The following is a 22,392-nucleotide window of genomic DNA, read 5'->3' on the forward strand; positions in this document are numbered from 1 at the left end:
GCTTTGCATGATTGATGGGGTGGAGAGGTGGGGCGCTGAAGTCATGCTCTCCATCTTGTCCAATCAGAGAATGCTTTGCATCAATTAAAAAAATTTACGTATTATCTGAATAGCGCCATTGTGTTGAGCAGCTGACCTCCTATGTTTGGAATTCATCAAGCCAGCTGCCCAGCACAGGAACTGAAAGCTAGTGGAGATCACTGGAACAGCTCTGTCTGCTTCAGTGATTTCCAGCTTCCAGGGGCATGAGCCAGGTATGGTATATACCTAATTACAATGGTCCAAGCTGGACCAATGTAAATATGTAAAAATATCCTTATCTGGAAATTATCTTTAGCTTATCTTTGGTCACTCTTATGATTTTCATGTAAGTATTTTTTTTTTCTTGTACTATTGACAGTTTTATCCAGTTATCCCTAACGGAAGACTAAATAGTTCATATCAGCAAAGGACTGCAGCAATGCCCTTTGGTGGATCAACATTTCACCACCATGCATATAGGTAAGTTAGATGTTTTCATTTCATCTTCTACTGACTTTTTTTGATAGACAGATTCTATAAGATAGGAATATACACATTACTGAGCCTTAAACTTTTTCCACATGTAAGCATTAATTAAGCTAATGCCACCTGCCAGGTCTTACTCTGTTCAGCATCAACAAGCTAAAAACATTTTGTGTAAAAATTACCTGCATGATAATGGCTAATTGATTCAGTGTATATCTTATGAAATAAGAACTTATAGCAATAATAATAAGACCCTTCATTATTTCTGGTCCTTTAGGTGATCCTGAAGTGGCCTAAAATGTTTTTAGGTAGCAAGAGTGCTGAAGTGCAATTCCTGCAGTTACTACTACTAGTCTTTAAATTCTTCACTCTGGAGCCCCTTGATTCTTAGGACTAAGCATTACATAGATCCTAGATTTCTGCCCATGTTGAGATTTAAATATATACCTAACACATAAACAAAATATGTTGATGCACATTCAAAAAAGTTTAGCTCTTTTTATATTTCTTGATTCAGCTAAACCATACCTGGTGATCCTATACAGAATTGCATATTCACAGGCACTTCCTTTCCTAGGGTGACAATGCTTACTTAATTCTGCTAAGGTGTTAGCACCATTTCCTTTGTACTTCTTATGAATAGTCTACAGGATTTGCACAGTACAGTGAGAGAATACATGAACAAAGTAGAGAGAGACTGTATAAAAGTGCAATATTGTGTTACTAACAGACCAGTGCTTCACAAAACTAAAAATATTTTTGGGAAGTTTAGTTCTACTTTAAGGCTTGGTCCATCATGGCACTGTAACCAGCAGTGGATGTTTCTGAAGTGCTTTTGTGTAAAAAAAAGCACCTGAGAAGCTCAAGAAAAATGCTTCCCTATGTACGTCTATGTATGTTTTCACACTGGTGCGTTACACTTCCGTTGTGGTGTAAAAACTCCTCCTTGCAGCATCTTTGCAGCATGTTTCTTGAGTTAAAAAAAGCCCCAAAATCTCCTCTTCCCAATGGAATACGCCTGAAAAACGCCTGAACAGCTCCTCAAAAACGCCTCTGAGAAGTGTTTTTGGTGCAGTTTTTAAGTCACGTGTCCTTTAAAAAATGTTCAGAAAGCGTGGCAAAAGCATGGTAAAAACGTCTGTGCGTTTTTGCTGTGTTTTTGCGGCATATTAGTGTAAAAGTAGCCTTATGGAGAAGTCGAACCCTAAGATCCAAGTAAAGGACACAGGAATCAAAGTGGAACTTCACTCTCTCAATTAACATGAACTATTTTGAATCCTTATGCTGCTAGCATTAGTAAATAGATAGAAAAGTATATCATATTTACTTGTTTTAAAACAGTTTTTTTACATTTCTTTAGTTACTTCCTAGTTTCCATGCATAATCAAATGATGTCATACATCCCAGGAGTTTTCGGGAGGGGTTTTCTCAGCAAAGCACACCCTTCTGTCTGTATGCCTGAGCTAAGGGCAGATGGATTCAATTAATTAATTGCTACATTAATCATCTGCCCTTACTCAAAATGGCCACGTCCAGAAATGCTAGGGGATGTTTTTCTAAGTGATTTCTCAGCAAAATAAAGCATGGAGACATGGATGGATAGGTGAGTTTGCTTTGAATATTAAAAATATAATAAATAAATCTTTTGTTTTGTAGTGCTCAGATACAGTGTAGTTCTGCTTCAATTTTAGGAGAAAATGGTATCTGCCCATTATGACTGTTCTTACCATCTGGGCCAGGTTTTAGGCCATGTTATAATAATTTTAAGTTTCTTTTAGTACCCATTCAAACTATGCCTTGTGATAATGTTCAATAAAATGGGGGTTGATATCCCAGCTCTCTGTACAGCAGCTAGCAAAGCATAGCACCACTACGCACATAACTTGCATGCTAAATAGTGTTTATCCTTTACTTTGTCTGTTGAGATTAATGTTCTGCCTCATTGGAATGTGTGTTAACACCATGTAACAGATAATAAAAGTATGAGTGGGCCTATCATGCAATCTTTATGTCTGGCTTGCTTTGTCTAATCTAAAACTAAACTTCTATTCTCAGGAATACTTAGCTACTTTGAGACCCCCACAATCGCTATCAGAGTACTCCATTTTAAGTAAGGTAGCGCTATGTCCTTGGATCACTCCAGCTGTTCAGTTGCGTTCCAGAGTTACCCCAGTCTTCACGTAGCAGGATGCTGTTTATGAGAATAATCATGGTTTTACTGAAGTAGTGATTCTCAGCTTGACTCTCTGTTGTTAGAGTCTTTTAGATACTATAAACAGGTTGTGCTTAGATCCGCTCCGTGAGGACGTTGATGACGAAACGCGTAGGGTGGAGCCTTTGGATGTGACGTCAGCACGCCCCTGGTCCTCTTGCACGGCGCATGTGCAGGCTTAGCTGGGCCTGAGTTACTTGTATTCATCACACACGCTGTCTATACTGGTGTCAGTCTGGACACCATGTTTGTAAGTGTATTTCTTCATTAAAGATTGATGCTTTTTATTACATACTGCACCATGATTTTTTACCTTTTTCTTTTGAGTGACGGTTTGAATATCTCTCATTTTGGATACTAAATGATCTTTGGAGTGGATTTTCAGCTCTGCAGAGTATTACCCTTTGGAGTTCATCTTTCACTATCCCAGTGTTGCTGTCACTTTACTGACCATAGCTCCCAGAGCAACAAGCGCTATATGCTTTTTTCATTTAATCAGCATATTGCTCTGGTGAGTTTTATTTAAGCGTTTTTGGTGGTGGATTCACTTGGTGATATGTTTTTTGGACACTATTGATTATTTGAACATTCATTATATTTTGGACTTTTCTTTTTTGCTGGACTTTATCTTTTATTTATTATTTGTTTGTTTTGACACATTTTTGTTACACATTTGTATGTATCTAAGTGCAACCTGTTTTTGAAGTTTTGTACACCCTATATATTTTTATAGGTTAGGTTTTGCAGCTTATTGTTTTACATATATTTTCCGTGGCACTGGTTCCATCTTAATATATCTTTTAGATATTATGCAGTCCATGTTTGTGCAACTTTCATAATCTGTTTTTCAGATCCTAAACCTGTTTTGCATTATCAGCATGTAAAAACACAAGGTGTCTTCAGCTATAAAACCACCCCAAAAACTTCACAGGGGCGCTATGATCTAAATCTCAAATGTTAATAATAAATTAAATAAGTATCACAATAGGAAAGCTTTCAAAATGTCCACAAACGTGTGCAAAGAAAAAGTGCTTCACTTCCTCCCAAGAAGTTTCTCCACCACATACCACTTGTGCCCCTGAAGTCCCTCTCCCTCAAGGAAGAAACTCACTGTAACTCTTTGCCACCTACTCTCATGACTAGCATAGCTCACTTTGTGTGAAATTACACCACAGCTTCAGGATATCTTGTCACTAAATCACTTCCCCATCCGGCTCATTATTTACCAAAAATATATTAAAGAGAAAGAAACAGCATTTTTCAATAGTCCAAGTCAATCTGCTTCATAGGCCAAAATATTTTATGATACCTCTCTCACCTTCCACATAGTAAGAAAGTCATGATCTGTGGAATGTGAAGTAATGTGTCCACCAATGTTTGCAGTCACCTTCTGGTATAGATAAATTCCACACAAGCTCAAGGCAGGCTACCAGCATCTCAGCCACCACAGATGGTTACAATGCAACCAGGGGGACACTCCACTTCCAAAGCTTTGGCTTGCTGTTGCGCAGAAAATAAGAAATGGCCTGTATGGTGATGTATGCATTACTTCCGAGTCTTGGGGCTGTCACACTGCTGAGTCTACTTCATTGTAAAGAGTTCTAACAGCTCCCCTCAGGCACTGTATGATTGGACAACGTGTCTGGAAGTGGAGTGTTACCATGGTTACGTTTTAACTGTGACATTTTGAGGTGTCTTTATGGGTGAAGACAGAGGCAGAACTACCAGGGTTGCAAGGGTTGCGACTTACGACTGGGCCCTGTTGTTCCACCACTGTGGGGGTCCCACTGACTTCTTCTCTAGTTATGCTTGGGTCAGGAAAAGAATGATCGTACACTCACTGCACAGCACAGCACTCGCACACACAATCTCCTTGCTGGGTCCGCCCAGTCAATTTGCAGCTGCAGGCAGATGATGAGGCATGTAGCCAGGGAGCAGAAACAGAGCAGAAGAGAATCAGCTGACCCACTACAGTGAAGAGGGAGGAGCTGGAGGAGGTCACAACCGCTGTGTGTTGAGACACCATCTCCTAATAGGTGTCAATGGAGACATGTGGACTGGAGGGAGCCGAGAGACAATGAGCATTGCAGGGGGAACTGAGTGGGCACTGACAGCAAGTAAACATCACTTATCCCAGCACCCATTGCTGCCACTGAACCCAATCCCACCACCACCACTGCGACTGATGCCATCCCCCCAGCACTGCCACTCTTCCCATTTCCCCACCACCACCATTGATCTCATGAACCCCGCAGCACTGCCACTGATCACACATTGCCAGCACTGCCACTGATTCCACCCTCCCAGCATTTCCACTGATCCCATTCCCCTCCACCAGTGCCACTCATCCCATCCTCCCAAGTACTGCCACTGATTCCATCCCCCGGCACCATTACTATCACTGCCACTGATCCCATCCCCCGGCACCATTACTAGCACTGCCACTGATCCCATCAACCCCCATCATGGCCACTGATCACCCCCCAGCACTGCCACTGATCCCATCAACCCACCAGCACTGCCACTGATCACCCCCCCCCAGCATTGCCACTTATCCCATCAACCCCAAGCACTGCCACTGATCCCATCAACCCCCATCACTTCCACTGATCACATCCCAGCACTGCCAATGATCCCATCAAACACCCAGCACTGCCACTGATCTTATCCCCTCAGCACTGCTGTTGATCCTACCCCCCCCAGTACTGACACCCATCCCCCCCCCCCACATACAACACTTCCACTTATCCCATCCCTCTCACACTGATGCCACTGATCCCATTATCCCTCCCCCCACAACCACTGCCACTGATCCCATTATCCCTCCCCCCACAACCACTGCCACTGATCCCATCAACCCCCCAGCACTGCCACTAATCACTCCCACAGCACTGCCACTGATCCCACCCACCCCTCAGCATTGCCACTGATCCCCATACCCCCAGTAGTATTGCCACTAATCCCATTTACCCCCCACCAACACCACCACCACTGCCACTGATCCCATCAACAGGTGGTACCCTTCCTGGTTTCTTACACCAGGGCCCTGAAGGTTCTAGTTACGCCTCTGTGTGAAGACAGCTTGTATTTTCACATACTGATATTCTTTGGATTTAAAAAAGTGGCAGCAATAATTTGTTATACTTTGATTTGAAGTTTGAAGGTGGTGAATCTTTTGGACATATTTTTTGCAAGGTTTTATTCAGTCTTTGGCATAGGGTTTTTTCATATTCATTGTTTTGCATTATTGCTTTTAGCTTTGCACTTGTTTGGTAAATTGAACTTCCTCTCTGATCATTCAGCTGATTACCTATTCTTTCAAAATTGACATCTATGAACAGAATTTGCTATGTTGGCAGATTGTAGAAGGATTGCTGTCCGACAAGATCAGATAAATGTTGAGAATTATAGACCCTTCTTAAGTTTGTGTTTCACAAACTGTTAGACGTGGCTATGACATGTCAGGTGTTCAGATACACCGATTGGTCATCTTTTGTGGGAAACAGATAGACCTACCTACAACTCAACAGATGGCTCCATGGGAAGTGGCAATCTGTAAGTTGACACAAAGAATGTGACAGATCCAGCCTGAGTTATACATGTTGAAGCGCACACAGGTATATCCCCCTTATAGGCAAGGAGGGGCTGCTTCCGCAAGGAAAAGGTGGATACAGTACCGAGGTGGCCAAGGCAGGCAAAGTCACCAAAACTGTCTAGGGTCTTGAGTTTTGCCATCTCCAGGGAAACTACGTAAGTCACTACTCTTCCAGAACTTGTGTTTCAGTGATACTTTTCTAAGACAAAGGTGAGCTTGGACACATCATGGATTTCATTGACAGTTGCCATTGAGCTCCCTAATGAAGTAGCTGGGATTATCTGAATGAAAGTGGAGCTGTGGGGGCGTACTGAGGGGATGGTCGCAGGTGATATACAGCTGAGATACTGAAGGGGTGCCTTGCACACTTGAAAGTACCTAAACTGTTGCATGCTCTGGAAGCACTGGAGGACTTGGACGCCTGCTCTATGTGGAGAATAGTTGACGTTGTTAGGATTCCCTTGGGTTGTGGTACTACCTAATCAAGAACTCATATGTCCCATAAATTTTGGCTTTCACCTTGGATTGCAAGGCTTCCCTGTCCTTTGTGAAACCCTTGATTCAGTTTTTTGCCAGGACCATCACAGAGGTCATTGCTATGTGGCAAGATTGAATATGATTCATTGGTCAGCAGGAATGAAATTAAGTGGGCAGGAAAGCAGATACAGCCATTCTAATAACCATCAAGGAACTGATGCACACTCATTTAGAAACAGTAAGGTGTTTATTGCAAAAATGACCAAAGGTATTATCACTAGGGACCATGACCTTGGCTGTAGTAATTGGATTGAACAAAAGATACCACAGAAGAGAGCCCTCTCATCCAAGAGATATATCAAAGAGCACCTCCACATCTCTATCAAGTAGTCAAGCAAATGCTAGAACAGATGATGCAATAAAAGGTGACACAAAAGAGTAAGAGCCTTTGGGCAGCTGTAATTGTCTTGGAGAAGAAGGACATAGACTTCTGAATGCTGCTACCAAGAGAAATGCTTATCTTTTTCCACAGATTAAGGAATCCCTTTCACCCTAGGACAGGCAACACTCTTTTCCACATTCCACCTTACCAGTGTGTGTTGGCAGATCCCTGATGCCAAGACAAACCACCCAAAGACCATTTTATTGCATCTTTGGGGTTGTAATAATTTAAGAAGATGCCCTTTAGGCTGTTCAAAAATATCGTCCACAATCCAAAAGATGATGGCACACTACCTTGGAGACATTGTAAATCTGGACAATTTGGTGGTATTTTCTGCCACATTTGAGGACCATATTGTACACTTAGATGCTGTATTGGCATTACTGGGCTGAATTCAAAGACAATAAATGCCATCTATTCAAATTTGAGATTTAGATCTTAGTACAAGTCATCTCCAGCAAGACATACTCCCCAATTCTGAGAAAGTAAAGGTCATACAGGAATGGAGACCTATTTTAAGGCTGAAAGGATATCATCAAGATTTTATCAAACACTATACCCATATTTCAAAGCTCCTGCATGAGCTACGTCCAAAAGTGCTGCCACATGCTACTTGATGCAGTAGCAGATGACAGCTCCCAGACTGGCCTTTGTGGATTTCATTCTTCCAATGGCTAAGAACCAATGACAGTACCTGGGGCCTGGGGGAAAGCACAAGGGGACCAAGAAAGGGTCATTGCCTGCTCCAGTTAAAACATATGTGTGACTGAGGTGAACCTTCCAAACTTCAGGTTCTTCTGGCCTAGGTGTTGGCAGTCAGAAAACATACCTGAGTACCTGACAGGAGCCACGTTTTAGGTTTTTATAGTAACTATCTACTGGTACAGAACTCTGTAAAGGGAACAGTGATCTGGCTGTTTTTCTCCCTGAGAATAAAATAGCCATATGATAAAGTAAAAGCAGCATATATTACACACATTACACTAAAACTATCCCTTTGATTGCTCCTAGAAGGTTACCCCTTCCTAGCCAGTAATTAGTACTGTGACAGTATACTGTACAGTGGTAGAATTAAGCACTGTATTAATGTCACTATTGATGTCAGTGTCGGTTAGTCAGTGTATCTTCCAGCCAGCATCAGCTAGTACCCGCCACACTGGCACAGTCCCACTGTAAGTCACTGATCACCACCATTACTAGTATAGCCTCATAGCTACATAAATTCCAGTATATATACCATAGTTTGTAGACTCTATAACTTTCATGCAAACCAATTAATATACACTTATTGTTTTTTTTTTTTACCAAAGACATGTAACAGAATACATTGTAGCCTAAATGTAAAAATATTTTTATTAGATGTGATTTATAACAGAAAGTAGAAAATATAGTTTTTTCCCAAAATGTTCGGTCTTTTTTGCTTACATAATGAATTAGAAAAAAAGTGATAATAAAATACCACCAAAAGATATCTCTATTTGTATAAAAAAAAGGCATAAATTTAATTTTCGTACAGTGTTACATGTCCATGCAATTGCTAGTTCAAGTAGCGCAGTGCTGAATAGCAAAAAAAAAATGCTCTGGTCATGAAGGGAGCAAAACCTTACGGTGGGCAAGTGGTTTAGAAGATAAAAAAAAGGACAGCTCTGGAACATGTAAAGGTGGGTAAGAACATCCAAAAGAGCCAGGTGGACAAGAACAGAATCAGACATGAGTGGGCAGACCACACATTTAAGAATCCAGGGGTTAGCTTAGCTCATCTGACTCCACCTCAAACTAAGATATATTTTTTGGATGTGCTTACATGCAAATAGCATTTTCTTTATGTCCATACCACATTATTCCTTAGCCTACTCCAATTTTAATTTACTCAGCTTCCATGAAAAAGTCATTATTTTGTATATACAGAAGTTTCAGACCTACTTATTATACTTTCAAATGTAATGCTGAACATAATATCACTTTCCAGTGCCCTGTGTTAAAAGGTGACTATTAGTATGAGATTTCCATAGAAATACGTTGTTATGTTATTTGGTTGTTGGGCTACTGCCAGTGTACCTGAGATGTAATTATGTTATATATTTTCTCTTCATTGGTTTATGTACTCTATCCATGCTTCAGGTTCAGTCCTACTATTACAAGAACAAAGCTGAACAGGACGTATGCACCCTCATTTGGAAAAGGCATGACACCATGGTAATCTTTCACTGTTTCCTAAAGTAAAACAGGTAATCGACTTTTGCTTCTTTATATTCAACACCTGTTCAATATTTTGCTGTGCACAAATGTTTTGTAGCACATTATTGCTTAGGGGTATAGGATGCTTTACTGCCCTACTAAAATGTGACAATGTAAAATGTAACAATCTGTTTAATGCAATAATATCAGGCAGACCTAATGTTTAAGGCTCCTTTCACACAAAGTGGAGTCCACTCCGATCAGTTGGGGATCTATGAGCAGATCCCTTGTTGATCAAAACCAAATGGGTCTGATATCATATCTGTGCCCATTCAGTTTCTGCCCAGCAGATACAGGCAGACCCCTGTCAGCAATAAGGGTTGCTGGGGGTAAATGGACTGCATCAGGGGCGGACTGACAACTCATGGGGCCCCCGGGCAATAGGGGATCATGGGGCCCCTGTGTCCTTGCCCAAACTCAAAAAAGCCTATGAAAAAGGTACCAGGGGAATCTCATGGGGCTTGCAAAAAAAGGGGATTTGTGAAAAGAGATTCACAGAAAAAGCGGCTACATAATGAACAGAATGTGACTCAGAAAAATTTCCAAAAATTATGCTTTATTACACATATAAATATGACATGTGGGCAGTTGCCCTGGTTTACCATCACCTCAGTAAGAGACAATACACACAGACCTAAAACCATATAAAATGACACCAAGACCGGTCTGAATGCATGTGCAACAGAGAAAATGACTACAAGAGTCTAAAGTCTCTGTAGCACAAACGCATAGGTGAACACTTCCCAAAGGAGGTGTATCCAAAAATTATACCATAGGTATATAATGAAACAGGTTGTAATGATGTAGACTAAGCTCCTACCATAATGGTTATATCCTAATCAGGGAATTACAAAAAATTATACTATGGATATAAGTATCACATGTATGCAATGCAGCAAGCACAGTATGCGTCAAAAAGAAAAAAGCATGCCTCTATGCCTATGTGAAAAAAGACATTATATCATATAAATGATGCAGTACATTCCTATGCCGGCACAAGTGGTTGGGGCCCATTCATCTGTAATGTAAACAGCTGTTTCCTAGGGCTCTTGAAATGAGAATATGCCCCATTTGTTCCCAGGATTGAGGAAAAGATGCAAAAAGCAGCACACTGCTTGAAATGGTTTCTTCACCACTACATGTGGACTACATACCACTTTCAGTAAGAAAAACAAGACACATCCCAAAAGATCTTCTGCCTGTTGAAATATACGTGGTGTAACTTGTTTCCTATATAAAGCACCATGATGTCCCCATCCTGTAGTGAAACAAATAATATGTGGAAAGTCACTGAGAGAGCTTACACTCTATATAGGATATATAGGTCATATAGATCACATAGGACCATATATCTAATGTCCTGTAACAGTCCACTCACCACCTGTGCAATGGCTAATAGGAAAGGAAAGAATGTCCTTCATGGGTACTGCCATACAAGGCCAGAGAGGCCAAGGAACCACCGCTGACATCCGCCGATATACCGCGGGCTCCAGCCCCTTCTTGGCGCCTGTGTTGCTTAGGCTTGCCTCATGGCATGTGAAGATGGCTTCCTCCTTGTAGGTCAGCGTGCGTTCCACCTAATGCGCATGACCGGAAGTGACGTATCTGACGTATGACGTCAACGCGTCTCGCCGATGGGCGTATCTCACTCAGCTTCGTCAGGACCAATGAAAACACTGCATTTCAATTTCCTATTTATAGTGGGTTAAGACCCACCCATTTATGCAAAAACTATCCTGCAGTTATTCCCAATGGAAGAAAAAAAAGGGGGGGGGCTAAATACTTAGCACAGCTGCTGGTCATTATTGAATATAATTAAAAAGACAGGCGACTAGAAACATCAGAGAGAGGAAAGGCTTGGTAATTTTAACAATGCATACATAAATCAAAGGACCATAAGTTAGATATACTAATCAGTTGAAACATTACCACACTTTCACCAGAAGATGGCGATATTAATGAAAGAATTACCAGGTCTATTCATTGAGTCAAGTACCCAAAAGAACAATATGAATTACCGCAAAGCCACCACGAGATGACAATATTAACTAAGAATTTTCACTATGGGTTATTTTATAAAAAATATATACCCAAATTTCAAATACCCATTTTATGGTATAGTTATTATTAAGGGAAAAAGGGATAATTAGGTCATCGGTCGATCCTTTCACATTTTTTGGAGCTATACTTAAATTCATAACATGAGGTCATCAATATTATTGTTATTATTCCCAAAGACAAAAAAGGTTTACCTTAGTTCTTTAACATATACTCAAACTATTAGTGAAGACAGAAAAATACCATAAGTTAGCCAACATATGGAGATATAAGGGTACACAACTATGTAAATCTATTTATCCAAAAATACTTGGAGATCACATTCCACATTTAACCCCTTTGGGTACAATGTATCAAGTTTATATATCCAATATTTCTCCTTTTTAAGCAGTTCTCTGTCAAAATCACCTCTCCTTTATGGAAAGTGCAATGCATAGAAACCTTTCACTTTTGTACCATCCAGTTTACCTCCATGATATTTAGCATAGTGTTGAGCAAGATTGCTTTCAGGATCATTTGATCTAATATCTCTAAGATGTTCACCTATTCGTACTTTAAGTTGTCTTTTGGTCTTACCAATATACATCTTTTTACAGGGACAGGTTAAGATATATAACACTCTCACTGTAGAACAATTTATGAGACTTTGAATTTTATAGTGAGTGCTGTTTCCTGAGTCATAAAAGGAATCCGTACGATCTACATATTTACAAATTTGACATTTTCCACATTTAAACATCCCCTTAGTACGTGATTTCAACCATGTTGTTTGTTTTAATGGTTGATAATCAGAATGGATAAGGAGATCACCAAGATTTGGTGCTCTTCTTGCTACCATCTGGGGGCGTTCACCTACAATCCAAAACTGATATACTACAGGATGGGGACATCATGGTGCTTTATATAGGAAACAAGTTACACCACGTATATTTCAACAGGCAGAAGATCTTTTGGGATGTGTCTTGTTTTTCTTACTGAAAGTGGTATGTAGTCCACATGTAGTGGCGAAGAAACCATTTCAAGCAGTGTGCTGCTTTTTGCATCTTTTCCTCAATCCTGGGAACAAATGGGGCATATTCTCATTTCAAGAGCCCTAGGAAACAGCTGTTTACATTACAGATGAATGGGCCCCAACCACTTGTGCCGGCATAGGAATGTACTGCATCATTTATATGATATAATGTCTTTTTTCACATAGGCATAGAGGCATGCTTTTTTCTTTTTGACGCATACTGTGCTTGCTGCATTGCATACATGTGATACTTATATCCATAGTATAATTTTTTGTAATTCCCTGATTAGGATATAACCATTATGGTAGGAGCTTAGTCTACATCATTACAACCTGTTTCATTATATACCTATGGTATAATTTTTGGATACACCTCCTTTGGGAAGTGTTCACCTATGCGTTTGTGCTACAGAGACTTTAGACTCTTGTAGTCATTTTCTCTGTTGCACATGCATTCAGACCGGTCTTGGTGTCATTTTATATGGTTTTAGGTCTGTGTGTATTGTCTCTTACTGAGGTGATGGTAAACCAGGGCAACTGCCCACATGTCATATTTATATGTGTAATAAAGCATAATTTTTGGAAATTTTTCTGAGTGTCACATTCTGTTCATTATGTAGCCGCTTTTTCTGTGAATCTCTTTTCACAAATCCCCTTTTTTTGCATGCCTTTTTTTGGCTACTGAATGGAGACCATATATTGGGTGATACGATAATTTATTCTATAACCTCTTAATAACTATCTTTAGCATATGTGTCTTTTGGGTTCTTATGGACCTGTTCTTATAGAGGTTATTTGACTTTGGTAATTTGGTTTGCCATCACCTCAGTTGATGAGTTTTTTATTATTATTTTTAAGGCGGCTGGAAAATATATTGAGTGGAAGGGCTTGTATTCATGGCATTTATACCAGGTGAAGAGGTAGAGTTGGAAATGCATCAAGCCTTTGCAGCAGAAGGCCCAGGTTTATCTACTGAAGATGAGGATATTAAAATTAAGTTTCGGGAACATAAAAAGCTTGTTATTAAACGTCTTAACCGGAAATGGGATGTATGCTTCTTGGAAGCCTACATTAGACAGAGTATTATCCCACGTGGCCTGAGAAGTAAGGTAGTTCCAGCTGAACATTTACACAATGAAAGGTTTCTAGAGAAATGGAAAGTGCTATGCATAGAACACGGGATTAATGGTATGAAACTCATAGTTGAGGAGGAAAAACTACAACTTGGAGAATTGGATCAGGCTATCAGTAAAAGTGCATCTGGATTAGATCCTTTTAAAAATCAGGAGAACTTTGAAAAATATAATGAGCAACTGAAAAAGGAAGTTGAAAAAGTACAAAAAAATCTTAGAATTACTAAACAAACTAAATTTAGACGTGACCTTAAGGATTGGGAAACGGGGGAGATATTTGATCTCACTACTAAAAGAAGTAGAAGTCGATCTAAACGAAGAGTATTTCGTTCACACTCTAGATCAATGGGGGAAACCATGTCTAGTGAAAGTGACTCTGAAAATCTTGGGAAATCTGTTTCTTTTTTAGACCAACAAAATGGAGAACCTCCTCGTACCAATCAATTACAGATGGGAAGAGGATCCAAAAAGAAAGTAGAGGAATCCTTAAAAAACAAACATCAGGAAGACAAGGGCAGAACAAGAAGTCAGAGGAGGTAGTAGATGAAAATATTCATGATAAAAAGGTAATCAATTTGGCTAATTTTCCACTCAGAAGGGAACATATTTCTTTATTAAATAAAGGTATGTCCTTTTCACCAGTGACCCCCATGGACGAGTTCGAGGTATTTAAAGATGTTAATTTGTTTTTAAGAAAAGTTTTCTTGAGAATGATACATGGTAATCCCATTATGTTGGAGGACATGGCCTCTGATCCGTCCATGGAGGACCGCAAGATGCTCGATATGTTGATATCTCTCATGGAGGAAAGTGAGGATGGTGATGAGAGCGAAATAGATTTGGATAATCGCAGTAATGTGATTAGAAAGGTTGATCTGAATATTAGATCGACGAAAATGCCGAAAATTCGTTCCAACATGAGGATCTCGACATTTCTAGACTTTGTTGCTGATGATCTTAAAAATCTTGAGTGGAAAATGCCAATTGGTGACAATCTTACTAAAAAAGAAAGCCCTTAAAGAATTAAAAGAGACTAAGAATATTGTAATTAAGAGAAGTGACAAAGGGGGTAATGTAGTGATTTTAAATGAACAGAACTATGTCAGGGAGGTGAAGCGCTTATTAAGTGATTCATCCACCTATAGGAAAGTAGCCACTAATCCTTTTCATATGGTGGCAAAAAAATTAAATTCCATCTTAACACTAGGAAAAGAAGTGGGTTTGTTAACTAGAAAAGAGTATGAATATTTGAGAACTGAAGAATTTAATCACCCTACTTTTTATATTATCCCTAAAATACACAAAAATCAAGAAAATCCTCTGGGTAGACCTATTGTTTCTGCCATCAATGGTCCCCTAGATAAAACAGGGAAATATATAGATTTGTTTCTTAAAGATATGGTTCCTAATCTTCCCTCTTATGTAAGGGACACTAAAGATGTGTTGGCTAAGATTGAGAATATGATTATCAATGAAAATTCCATTCTTGTGGGAATAGATGTGGAATCACTTTACACTTCTATCCCACATGAATGTGGTGTGAGATCGGCCTCTTACTTCCTTGATAAAACATACCCTACTTTGGGAGGACAGAATGAATTTATTAGTGAGTTGTTGGATTTTGCACTACGACATAACTTTTTCCAATTTAATAATACCTTTTATCAACAGACTAGAGGTACTAGTATGGGAGCACCGTGGGCTCCGGCCTACGCATGTCTTCATTTAGGTTTCTGGGAGGAGCAGGTTGTCTTCAGATCATCAAGATTTCTTGTTAATGTCCAGATTTGGTTAAGATATATAGATGATGTGTTCCTTGTATGGCGAGGAACATCTGAGGAATTAAAACTTTTTTTGGAGGAGTTAAATCAAAACTCCTTTAATATTGGACTTACATATATATCTGATGAAAGATGTATTTCCTTTCTGGACCTGGAAATTAGACTTGAGAACGGAAGACTCCTTACAAAGACATATAGGAAACCAACAGCTGCTAATACCCTATTAGAGGCTAGAAGCTACCATCCACGTTCACTGATTTCAGGGATTCCAGTGGGACAGTTTTTGAGATGTCGGAGAAATTGTTCGAACATTAATGATTTTAGGATGGAGGCTCAGGACCTCTATAGAAGATTTAGGGAAAGGGGATATTCTCACTCTCAAATTAGAAATGCTCGGAGACGGGCATATCAAACTGACCGCAAGGATCTATTATCTCCCAAAAAGGATGAGAAGGTCAAAGTAAGTGATCAACCTGTTAGAATGATAACCCAATTTGGAGCCCAATGGCAAGATGTAAAATCAATATTAGAAAAACATTGGAAGATTTTAACTCAATGCCCCAAGCTGAGTAGGATTGTAGGTGAACGCCCCCAGATGGTAGCAAGAAGAGCACCAAATCTTGGTGATCTCCTTATCCATTCTGATTATCAACCATTAAAACAAACAACATGGTTGAAATCACGTACTAAGGGGATGTTTAAATGTGGAAAATGTCAAATTTGTAAATATGTAGATCGTACGGATTCCTTTTATGACTCAGGAAACAGCACTCACTATAAAATTCAAAGTCTCATAAATTGTTCTACAGTGAGAGTGTTATATATCTTAACCTGTCCCTGTAAAAAGATGTATATTGGTAAGACCAAAAGACAACTTAAAGTACGAATAGGTGAACATCTTAGAGATATTAGATCAAATGATCCTGAAAGCAATCTTGCTCAACACTATGCTAAATATCATGGAGGTAAACTGGATGGTACAAAAGTGAAAGGTTTCTATGCATTGCACTTTCCACAAAGGAGAGGTGATTTTGACAGAGAACTGCTTAAAAAGGAGAAATATTGGATATATAAACTTGATACATTGTACCCAAAGGGGTTAAATGTGGAATGTGATCTCCAAGTATTTTTGGATAAATAGATTTACATAGTTGTGTACCCTTATATCTCCATATGTTGGCTAACTTATGGTATTTTTCTGTCTTCACTAATAGTTTGAGTATATGTTAAAGAACTAAGGTAAACCTTTTTTGTCTTTGGGAATAATAACAATAATATTGATGACCTCATGTTATGAATTTAAGTATAGCTCCAAAAAATGTGAAAGGATCGACCGATGACCTAATTATCCCTTTTTCCCTTAATAATAACTATACCATAAAATGGGTATTTGAAATTTGGGTATATATTTTTTATAAAATAACCCATAGTGAAAATTCTTAGTTAATATTGTCATCTCGTGGTGGCTTTGCGGTAATTCATATTGTTCTTTTGGGTACTTGACTCAATGAATAGACCTGGTAATTCTTTCATTAATATCGCCATCTTCTGGTGAAAGTGTGGTAATGTTTCAACTGATTAGTATATCTAACTTATGGTCCTTTGATTTTTGTATGCATTGTTAAAATTACCAAGCCTTTCCTCTCTCTGATGTTTCTAGTCGCCTGTCTTTTTAATTATATTCAATAATGACCAGCAGCTGTGCTAAGTATTTAGCCCCCCCTTTTTTTTCTTCCATTGGGAATAACTGCAGGATAGTTTTTGCATAAATGGGTGGGTCTTAACCCACTATAAATAGGAAATTGAAATGCAGTGTTTTCATTGGTCCTGACGAAGCTGAGTGAGATACGCCCATCGGCGAAACGCGTTGACGTCATACGTCAGATACGTCACTTCTGGTCATGCGCATTAGGTGGAACGCACGCTGACCTACAAGGAGGAAGCCATCTTCACATGCCATGAGGCAAGCCTAAGCAACACAGGCGCCAAGAAGGGGCTGGAGCCCGCGGTATATCGGCGGATGTCAGCGGTGGTTCCTTGGCCTCTCTGGCCTTGTATGGCAGTACCCATGAAGGACATTCTTTCCTTTCCTATTAGCCATTGCACAGGTGGTGAGTGGACTGTTACAGGACATTAGATATATGGTCCTATGTGATCTATATGACCTATATATCCTATATAGAGTGTAAGCTCTCTCAGTGACTTTCCACATATTATTTGTTTCACTACAGGATGGGGACATCATGGTGCTTTATATAGGAAACAAGTTACACCACGTATATTTCAACAGGCAGAAGATCTTTTGGGATGTGTCTTGTTTTTCTTACTGAAAGTGGTATGTAGTCCACATGTAGTGGTGAAGAAACCATTTCAAGCAGTGTGCTGCTTTTTGCATCTTTTCCTCAATCCTGGGAACAAATGGGGCATATTCTCATTTCAAGAGCCCTAGGAAACAGCTGTTTACATTACAGATGAATGGGCCCCAACCACTTGTGCCGGCATAGGAATGTACTGCATCATTTATATGATATAATGTCTTTTTTCACATAGGCATAGAGGCATGCTTTTTTCTTTTTGACGCATACTGTGCTTGCTGCATTGCATACATGTGATACTTATATCCATAGTATAATTTTTTGTAATTCCCTGATTAGGATATAACCATTATGGTAGGAGCTTAGTCTACATCATTACAACCTGTTTCATTATATACCTATGGTATAATTTTTGGATACACCTCCTTTGGGAAGTGTTCACCTATGCGTTTGTGCTACAGAGACTTTAGACTCTTGTAGTCATTTTCTCTGTTGCACATGCATTCAGACCGGTCTTGGTGTCATTTTATATGGTTTTAGGTCTGTGTGTATTGTCTCTTACTGAGGTGATGGTAAACCAGGGCAACTGCCCACATGTCATATTTATATGTGTAATAAAGCATAATTTTTGGAAATTTTTCTGAGTGTCACATTCTGTTCATTATGTAGCCACTTTTTCTGTGAATCTCTTTTTACAAATCCCCTTTTTTTGCATGCCTTTTTTGGCTACTGAATGGAGACCATATATTGGGTGATACGATAATTTATTCTATAACCTCTTAATAACTATCTTTAGAATCTCATGGGGCTCCCTGCTGACCCTGGGCCCTCGGGCAGTGCCCGAGTTTTCAAAGGGTCAGTCCGCCCTCCAATCAGGCTACCTCCAATTTTTTCCAAAAAACAGAAAAGAATGCCGTTCTTTTCTGTTTTTTTTTCAAAACCTGAATGGACTTAAGGTAGTTGGGTGTAAATGGACAAAATTGAAAAGTCCGGAGAGTTGTCAGAACGGCAGAGAGGAGAGAGCTGGGAGGTGGTGCGGTCTGTCTGCTGCTCTCCTCCTCATGTCATAACAGTGCTCCTGTAGCAGGTGGCACAGGATCGCTAGATCAAACTGTACATACATGGGTTGATTACCCATCCCCATCCACATTTCCTGCTGCCAGGGCATGAGCAGCCCTTGGAGGACATAGTGGGTATGGAAACAAACCGTATGTGTACAGCTCAACGTAAGTGAACCTGTATCATCTGCTGTATGAAGAAGTGCTTTTATGACAGGAAGGGGAGAGCACAACACACCTCCTCCCGGCTCTGCAGCGATTTCCCGCTTGTAAGTTTGGTGGGGTGGAACTTACAAGTGGGGGAACTGTATTGGGATACTAGGACTACAACAGGAGGAGGGGTGGGGGTAAAAATCAATTCTGTTTGGATTGGGATGAGAGGTGTGTGGAGGATGTAGGGTGGGTGTACTCTTTGTGCTGAGAAGGGTAATTTGAGGGGGGGATTTGTGCTAGGAGGAGGAATGCGAGGATAAGTGCTAGGAGGGGCTGGGGAATTTTGGTTAAGAAGGGGATTTGACTCCCTGTACCCTGCCTTGCTGGCCCCTATACACTTCTGTACTGACCCCATGTCCTCCATCCTGCTGATCCCTATACTGCCCTTCTGATCACTGCACAAAGCCTTTCCGCGCCTCTTTCCTCTGCCTGCTGATCCCTGTCCTCTTCCCTTGTGACCCATCTTCTCTGCCCTACTAACCCCTCTCCCCTGTCCTGGTGACACTAGCACACTGCCTGGCAGACCCTTCTCTTCTGCCCTGCTGATCCCTGTCCTCTGCCCTTGTGACCCTTGTCCTCTGCCCTGCTGACTGTGCTGAGGAAAGGTGGGATATGTGCTAGGAGCGGCTGGGGAGGATTTTGGTTAAGGGAGAGTACAGAGGGGATTTGATCCCCTGTACCCTGCCCTGCTGACCTCTGTACACTGCCCTGCTTTCCCTGTCCTCAATCCTTGTGACCCCATCCTCTGTCCTGCTGGCCTCTGTTCCTGGTGACCCCCTGTTCTCTGTCCTGCTGACCCCCTGTCCTCCATCCTGCTGAACCCCTGTACCCCATCCTGCTCACCTCTGTACACCGCCCTACTGACCCCCTGTCCTCCATCCTGCTGATCCCTGTACAGTGCCCTTCTGACCCCCTTTCTTCTGCTTGGCTGATTTATGTCCTCTGTCATACTGACCCCAGTTTTCTGTCCTGCTGACCCCTGTATCTTGCCCTGCACTTCCTTCTCCTCTGTTGTGCTGACCCCTGTCCTCCACCCTGCTGGCCCCTTTACACTGCCCTACTGATCCTTGTCTTTCACCCTGATAACACATGTTCTCCACCTAGATGACCCCTGTCCTTTGCCCTGCTGACACTACCCTATTGACTCTTGTACACTCTCCTGCTGACCTCTCATCCTCTGCCCTGCTGACCCCCTACACACTGCCCTGTTGACTCCCATTCCTGCTCTGTTGCCCACTGGAGACTGCCCTTATAACCCTTGTACACTGCCCTGATAACCCATTGTACACTGCCTACAAACTAATGGCTTCTGTACACTGCCCTAGAAAACAAATGGCCTCTGTACACTGCTCCACAAACTGCTGACCCTATCATCTGCCCTGTTGATCCCCTGTACACTTCCCTACGGACTCCTATACTCTGCCCTGCTAACCTATACATTTTTGGTGTAGGATTACATTTAAAATGAACTAAGCAAATGTTTCTCTAAAATGTGGAAGTGACCACTTAACAGTTCTGGAAATACAAACTCACTTTCCACATGAATGTTGCTCAGCTTGCTGCACCCAGATAGATTCATCTCTAATCATCTCTAAAGGGGTATCTGACTGTTACACTAGTATGTACATCACCTTTAGTGCATTGTGAATGAAATCCACTGGGTAGTTCAAGCTGAATAAACATATTGAGTATTATGTGAATACTGTTATTTGTTTCTTTTTTTGTACTTGAAGGACTAATATACCTAAACAAGAGTTTGGTTCATCCCCTATAGGGGAGAATCATTCTCTGGTTTCTTGTATCTTGTCATGTGGTCTTCCACCTGAAGCTAAAGTGTCATGGTTGCTCCTGCATTCTTTATAAAAAAAAATCCAAGAGAAAGCGAGAATTCTCATAATGTCTGTGGTGCGTAAACAAACCTCAAACTCAAGCTTGTATTATCTGTCAGATGTCAAGACATGGGTATTTATTCAAGTTGCTACCATCTACCAAAAAATGAAACAAGATTTTCTTGTAGGTCGACTCTTTATCTCCTTTATAATAGGGGAATTGTATGTCTTCCTGGCCAAAGCCTAGTTCTGCAGAATAGACGTTCAACTCTTTCTGCTCCTTGGCATCAAGGTGCAAGAGAGACAAATTTGTATGACTATACAGTGATTTTACAGCATTTCTTCTTCAGGTCATCACTGTCAAATGATAGCAGTGCTCAATTCCCATTACCTCCACTTTGACCATGATTGGTAGCAACAGGAAGTTTACTGTGCATATGAACACTTAGGGCTCTTTCACATGGAGACACTCTGCTTCTTTCAACAAGGAATCTATAAACAGAACAGAACCCCTGCTGAATTGGAGCTGAATGGGACAGATGTCAGTTTTTTTACATCCATGCCCTTTTCAGTTTCAGCATTTTGACAGCGAACAAGGGCGGACCCATGATGGCTCTGTAAATGGCCAGATGTAAATTGATTTCTGTTACATCAGGCGATTTCCCATTCATTATTTGTAGGTCCAGATAATTTGAAAAGTACATAGTCCTTTTCCATTTTTTTCTGGACCTTGACAGACTTGGAGGTAGGCGGGTGTAAAAGGACAGAAGTCTGTTTAATCTGCCTTCCTTTAGAGCAGCATTGAGCTTCCGATCAAGTCCGCCTGAAGAGCTAACAAGCGAACCTGATCATAAAGCCTGCTTGAAGAGGCCCTAATTTGCACATTCATGTTTGCAATACAATACATGACCCCCACAAGGTACAATCTTGTAGATACATGTACAAAAGTATGCACTCCCAAGGCACATGTGCATGAGGATACAGGTTCTCATCTGCATGTTTGTGCTCTGTTACAGTCCATTAATACAATCACATGCCTTTGTTTCACAATATTGTTATACTTTTTTTCACCAGATTAAAGCCATGGCTAAAGACATCATGGAACTGTTCTGCTTTCATCTGGAGCCTTCAAAAGTCTAATCCCATATCCGTCTAGATTTCCTTGTCATTTTATTTGTGTGGTTTCATTGTTTTGTAGAACAATAACAATTAAATGGTAGATATTTAATATTAGTTCAAAGCGTATTTATCTATTTACAGTGTAAATCATACAAGTCATTGTAATAGCTCTTGTTGTCAAGTATTTACTCTGAATTATTATATGTGAAGGAGAAAACACATAAACACAATATTCAAGATAATCTTGTTTTGAAAGATGTAATAATTACACTACATTTTCCATTTCATGATTCTTACAATACAATATCAAGTCCCATGCTTTTGTCTGACACGCAACATAAATTTAAATAGCAGCTGTAATCTGGGACTTTTGCAGAAAATAATAACTAATTATGATTGCATT

General features: G+C 40.4%; 1 long non-coding RNA gene across 1 annotated transcript; it reads left to right on the forward strand.

Moving 5' to 3' along the window:
* The first annotated feature begins 397 nt into the window (after window positions 1–397).
* On the forward strand, window positions 398–22,068 carry LOC149464916 (uncharacterized). Its single transcript, XR_016312277.1, has 3 exons — window positions 398–501; window positions 9,355–9,461; window positions 21,945–22,068. It is a non-coding gene; the product is annotated as an uncharacterized LOC149464916 (long non-coding RNA).
* Window positions 22,069–22,392: the final 324 nt, after the last annotated feature.

The sequence above is a fragment of the Staurois parvus genome, unplaced genomic scaffold (assembly GCF_062004578.1).
Source record: "Staurois parvus isolate SC_StPar_1 unplaced genomic scaffold, SC_StPar_1.0 ptg000145l, whole genome shotgun sequence".
NCBI classification, from domain to species: Eukaryota; Metazoa; Chordata; class Amphibia; order Anura; family Ranidae; genus Staurois; species Staurois parvus.